This window comes from Myotis nattereri (assembly GCF_964212035.1).
Source record: "Myotis nattereri genome assembly, chromosome: 4".
NCBI classification, from domain to species: Eukaryota; Metazoa; Chordata; class Mammalia; order Chiroptera; family Vespertilionidae; genus Myotis; species Myotis nattereri.
The window spans coordinates 76,929,306-76,935,985 of record NC_138079.1 but is presented as its reverse complement, the minus strand read 5'-3'; the positions used below and the strand labels follow the sequence as shown (position 1 = coordinate 76,935,985).

The 6,680-nt window shown below is 41.6% G+C and overlaps 1 long non-coding RNA gene across 1 annotated transcript in view; it reads right to left on the bottom strand.

The window, feature by feature from the left end:
• The window catches only part of LOC308517611, a 775,374-nt gene that overhangs the window by 420,456 nt on the left and 348,238 nt on the right, over positions 1-6,680 (bottom strand). The window lies entirely within an intron of this gene.

The following is a 6,680-nucleotide window of genomic DNA, read 5'->3' as shown; positions in this document are numbered from 1 at the left end:
ACACAGTCAGCTGTCAGAACAGGTCTTGCCACCCACTCTAAATTACGGCTCATGGCATGGGTATCATGTTATTTCAAATAGAGCAAACTCAACCATTCTGGATCCAACACACATTAAGAAGTAACTTTACAAACCTTCCAAGATAAGAGAAAAAAAATACTACAATTGAGTAGCAATGTTTATAATTTATATATTCCTGGAACACATATTATTTGATTTTATAAATATTAATTGAGCTCTGTGATAGGCAAAATTGACCCCAATTAACCCTCATACTGTATTCCCTCCCCTTGAAGTGTGGGTGGAACTCAAGAATATGATGAAATATCACTGCTGTGATTATGTTACATGGTATGGCAAAAGTAGATAATCCTGGTTGGGCCTTACCTAATCAGGTGAGCCCTTTAAAAGCACAGAATTCTCTCTGGCTGATTATAGATGAGGAAATCAAAGAAACATGTTCCAGCTAGCTTGGAAGGGAGTAAACATCAGTCCTATAAACTGTCTAATGGGGCCACATGGCAAGAAACTGTGAGCAGCCTCTAGGAGCTGAGAACAGCTCTTGGCCAACAGCTAGCAGAAAAATGGGGACATCAGCCCTACAGCTGCATGCAAATTAATTCTGTCAACAATCAATGAGTCTAGAAGAGGATCCTGAGCTCCAAATGAGAATCACAACTAACACCTTGATTTCAGCTCAGAATCTAACCATGCCATGCCTAGACTTCTGACCTTCAGAAACTATGAAATAATAAATGTGTGTTTACACAGCAATAGAAGACCCTACAACACTGAAGCACAATCTTAGGTGGTGGGATTACAAAAATAAGGTACTGTCCTTGTCTTCAAGGTACTATCTCTTGGGGAGCAGAGAGCAAGTTAATAAAGTGCTACAATGTAATGATATGAGAACTGCAACTGAGACATGTAAAAAGTGGTGCAGCAGCCAAATGGGAAAGTGACAGAAGGCCTCACAGAAAACCGGAGACTTAAACTAGGTCTTGCTCGTTGAATAGAAGCAGTGGGAGCGGGGCTGAGAGTGAGGAGGGTATTCCATCCTGAATGAGTAGCAGGTGGAAAAGGTAAAAGTGGAAGGGCATGGCATATTTAGAAAATGGCAGGTGGTTTTGGGTGGCTATAGTGAAGGGGAAAGGATGAATGAGATGAGACTGACAAGATTGATGAGGGTCCACCTTGTCAAAGACCTCATGAAATGTGTGGCTTTTTCCCTGAAGTGGTCCTTCCCGGCCTCATCCCTCTGGCTCCTGATTCCTGTGTGTCTGGGCACCCTGTGTTCCTCCTTCTTACTACAGGCAGTATGAGGCTATGTGACCCATTTCCCAGGGTGCCGGTCCTTCGGGGCCATCCATTGGAAAAGTTCCAAGAGTTTCAAAACCTGCTAAGGTATGAGACAGGGAATCCATGGGTTCCATTCAGAAAGCGGGGCTGGCCAGAGAGCCTGGAGTTTGTTCTTTTAGAGCACTTCTTGCCTGAGTATAATGGAGGTGTATAGGGAGTGTGAGGACTTCATCCAAACAACAAATTTCTGACCTTAGGATTTTTAACAAGTAAACAAAAACCCATTATACTTAAGGATCTTAAAATTACGGTGTTGGCGGAGGCACCAAAAAACAATAGGTGTTACATTCCATAGGAAGTACTAGATCACATAGGATTGTTGGAGACTGGAGAAAGGATATTTTTATATTTATTTTTTTATTGGTGGAATTTTATTTTTAAAGGTGTGTTCTTAGTTCCTACCAAAGTAAAAGGTTGGGGTCACCTAATGTCAAGAGAAAGGGACAGATAGTTCAATATGTGTCTCTGGGTAGGAAGCACACAGTGGTCCAGTTCCCTTCTGGGAAATCATGTGAAAGGTAAGCTAGCAAGCCATGTTAGGTACAGATAGAAAGGGAGCTGCTGTTGCTGCGAGTATGTCCAGAGGAAGGATGTGTGGGGTGTGTGTGTGTGTGTGTGTGTGTGCACGCGCGTGCTCCTTTGGGGATCAGATCTGGGTCAGTCATGAGCAAGGGCTGGCTTTGGGAAGCCTTAGAAGAGCAGGAGCAGAAGGAAAATACTAGGTTCCTAGGGGCTGAGGAAGTAAGTGGTGGCTTAAATGGAGAGCACATTTGCCTGAATCCAGGGAACTGCAGCTGAGACATCACCAGCTGTGAATGCAACCTCCCAAGAACCTGCAAAAGCCCCTTTGAAATGTAGTCTGCTAAATGTTTACCAGGCCCAGAAAGCTGAAAGCCATCTTACCACTTCACCAGACAGTATTCTTGCTTCTCTCCACTTCTCCTACCTTCTCCCATCCCAACCCTAGAAGAATCAGAAGCTTCCAGGAGCAAAGAGAGAAAGACCTCCCCTTCCACACCTTCCCACCTGCACATGGCTTCTCACAGGGCTAAGGGTGAGACTTAATTTTAAACCAAGGTCTAAGTTTTCATTATGACTTAGGAATAGATGCAATAACCAATTTGAAGTGACCATGGGACTTTTTATTGCTTGAGAATGCTAAGAGTCCTTACACTACCTGGTTTTAATTTTGTCCTAAACAGAGTAGGAAATTCCCCACTCAGTACATACTGGGAGACATAAAGATGCTATCTGATCGTATTCTATATTCAGAGTACATATGAATTACATGTGCCTAATGTTATTTCTTACCTATAAATATTCATAAATTTACTTTATTAATTCTTATTTGAGAGAGTAATGTGGGCATGTGACTAAGAATCCTGGAGGTTTTCATCAATCCCTCCAGTCCCAACAGTGGGCAAATCAAAAGGCAGCTATCTAGAAACACAGCATAGATTCTAGAAGGTGGTTTGATTACACCACTGTTGATAAGCTTAAGACAATGTCATGTCAGTATAGTCATTTTCATATGATATTTGTAGCAGCAGTTTCTTTTTCTTTCAGAAATTATATTTGCAAAGATCAATTTTTTTAATTTCTTTATTGATTAAGTTATTACATATGTTGTTTTTATATAAAGACTGTTTTCGACACAAGAAGCTCATCATAATATTCTTCCGCTCCCAAATGAAATATTGATATAACCTTTCCTTCCCTTTTTTTCCTAAGCTGATGCTTTAAAAAGGAGTGGAATAAACACTGAATTTGGGACTGCATATTGCTGATCTTAGTTACAGTGCTGCTGTCTTCCAGATGTCTCACCAGATCATTCGCAGTAACTCTTTGGCCAATTTATCACAGGAAGCAGAGGTTTGCTCAGGGTATGGTTGTTCTGTTTGTTTATAATAATGCACCAACTTGTAGAAGTCTGACAGTAGGAATCACAGTAGGGCCGGGCCTCAGGGAAGTATTCTGAAGGAACCGTAGAAATCAAAGCAGAACCCTTCTCACTGTGCCTCAGCTTCTTTCTTTTCATCTTCTCTCCAGACTCACCTCCTCCCTGCTTACTCAGAGTATCTGCTTTCTCAGAACTGCAGCATGTTCTTGCCCCCATCATTCCTGCTGACCCTTCTGTACATTAATGGTCTGAGACTTTCAGCTTCTCTATTCTGAAATCCCAAAAGAGGAATTTTGCTCATCTAGCTTTTACAGCCAGCCACCCAAGTCGTGTATTAGCTAATCAAACTTACAGAAAGAGTTACCATTGGGTCCGGTGCCCATCCCTGGCCCAATTAACTATGGGGACCAAGATCATTTGGTATGCAAATCATAGTCACTGCCCACTCAACAGAGATTAAAAGCATGGTTGGCAATAATCAGTAGCTCTGGCACACATCCAAAAAGTTGTAAGAGCATGTCATTCTACCATGTTCAGAAGTTCATTTATATCCTACTCATGAGAGTAATGAGGACTTGAACTAGGAAAATGGGAGTTAGAAAGAAATATCAGGAGATATTCGGGAGTAAGGTTAACCAAACTTCATTACTGACTGGAGGGGGTGAGGGAAGAGTGAGTAGAGAGAAAGCATGGAGCCCGGGATGAATCCCAGTCTTGCTCTGTCTATTGGATAAGTCCTAGTACTTACTATTTGAGACAGAGAGCATGATAGGAAGGGAAAGTTAATTTTTGGTTGTGTTTGGTAGATGGGAAAGATGGGACATGGGAAATCTGCCATGCTTGTGGAACATCTAAGTAAAGATTAAAGTTGGAAGTTCAAATCAGAGGTCTGGGTGTGAGGTGCAGGATGTGGCTGGAACTGCATCCATCTGGCATGGAGATAAGGAGGCTAGGACTGAGCCCTGGGAAATACCAATCTTGACCACCTGGGTAGAAGAAGGGCCAGTGAAGGAAATGGGAATGAAAGGAGATATAACTAGCAGTGGGAAAAGTTCATGCCATTATATTATTTGATGCCTTTTGTTTTATAGCACCAGTTTCTAATCACTGGAACCTGTGAATTTTACTTTATATGCAAAAAAAAAAAAAAAAACAAACTTTGCAGATGCAGTCAAGAATCTTTAGATGGAGAAATTATCGTGGATTATCCAGGTAGGTCCTAAATATAATCACAAATGTCCTTATAAGAGGGAAATTTGACTACAGAAGAGAAAGCAGGCATGGCTGATGTGGCTCAGTGGTTGAGCGTTGACCCATGAACCAGGAAGTCAGGATTTGATTCGTGGTCAGAGCACATGCCCCGGTTGTGGGCTTAATCCCCAGTAGGGGGCATACAGGAGACAGCCGATCAATGATTCTCATTATTGATGTTTCTATCCTTCTCTCCTCCTTTCCTCTCTCTGAAATCAATAAAAACATATTAGAGAGAGAGAGAGAGAGAGAGAGAGAGAGAGAGAGAGAGAGAGAGAGAGAAAGCAGGAGATGTGACAATGGAAGCAAGAGGTTGGAGTAATTTATGAAAGGGGTCATGAGCCAAAAAATGCAAGTGGCCTCCAGAAACTAGAAAAGAACAAACAAAAAACAACAATGTTCCTTAGAGCCTTCAGAAGGAATAAGCCCTTCCAACATCTTGACTTTAGATTTTTGGCCTACAGAATAGTAAGAAATTAATCTTGGGTTGTTTTTAAGTCACAAAGTTTTGGTAATTTGTTACAGCAGCAATAGGGAACTAATACAAATGGTGACTTGACCTTATTGAGAACAATTTTGGCAGGGGGGAGGGAAGAAGATGAAAGAAAGGAAAGAAAGAGAGAGAGAGAGAGAGAGAGAGAGAGAGAGAGAGAGAGAGAGAAGAGAAGAGAAGAGAAGAGAAGAGAAGAGAAGAGAAGAGAAGAGAAGAGAAGAGAGAAGAGAAGAGAAGAGAAGAGAAGAGAAGAGAAGAGAAGAGAAGAGAAGAGAAGAGAGAGAGAGAAAGAAAGAAAGAAAGGAAGGAAGGAAGGAAGGGAGGGAGGGAGGGAGGGAGGGAGGGAGGGAGGGAGGGAGGGAGGAAGGAAGAAAGAAAGAAAGAAAGAAAGAAAGAAAGAAAGAAAGAAAGAAAGAAAGAAAGAAAGAGGGAGAGGGAAAGGGAAAGGGAAAGGGAAAGAAAGCAAGAAAGGAAGAAAGAAAGAAAGCATTTGAATAGCTCAGACAGAGTGGCTCAGTTGGTTGAGCCGGAAGGGGGGGGGGGGGGAGGGCACATACAAGAAGCACACAATGAATGCATAAATGGGTAGAACAATTGATCAATGTTTCTTTCTCTCTCTCTCAAATCAATAAATAAAAATTTTAAAAAGCTAAAAAAAAAAAAAGGGAGTGGCTACCAATGTCAATCTACTTCTGAATTCTAAAGTCTAGAAGGGCATAAAGCTTTGGGAAAGGGCAAGTATTAAAATAATGGATTAAAATACAAAAGATGGAGAAGAACATTTCATAGGCACAGTGCTAGCCAATAAATTAGACAAAATTAAGAAGAATTCAGTCATAAGCCCACCATGTCAAAGATGTCCCTTCCTCATGCCAAATGTTAGATTTAAACTAACATTGGAAAGCTTTCTACTTTCAGAAAGAGGGCAGGCCTAATATTAATTGGAACTTTTCTTAATGAATCAGAAGCACCAAGAAATAGAAAGGATGCAAGTTAAAGACAAGTTCAACCTATGGCCTCATTGTGCTACTCACAATGCACCAATAGACCCAACTCCCTTTAGAAAGCCTGCTGGCCTTACTGTAGCATTGTACAAAAGACCCCAGCAATGACGCTGAGTCCTCCTACGACAGCCAGCCCATGCCCTGCCCACTAAGGCAATAGAGAGGGAAACAAACGGTAGAAACCACTTCCCTCAAAACCGGGTTAAAACACAAATTGCATCAGGGGACTAGTTTCACTATCAGCTGGGAAGCTCCTTTATTCAGGACAACTTATTCCTTGACCAGGTAAGGAAGATGTTGTATGTTCTTTCTCCGGAATTTAATACTAAGAGGAGAAAATGGGCATCTCTTAATAATCTGGATAATAAAGGAAGCATTAGAAGTTAGGGAAGAACTGCCAGTAATAATGGAAGCATTAGAACTTGGGAAAGAATGAAGTTTTAGGATTGAACTCCACCTGCCCCTAAATTTTCTTTGTAAAGTTACCCTGAAAGTAAGGCCGGCATCACTCCTTTAAAGTTGGAGGAGATTAAGACATCCAGAAACCACATTCTGATTGTGGGATTCATTCCCATTGTGATTGCTGACTTCTAGTATCAGCCTTTGGTTCTGCATGACAGCACTCGTTTTCCAAACCAGCAAAATTCCTGAATTTGGCAGGGATCCTGCTCTG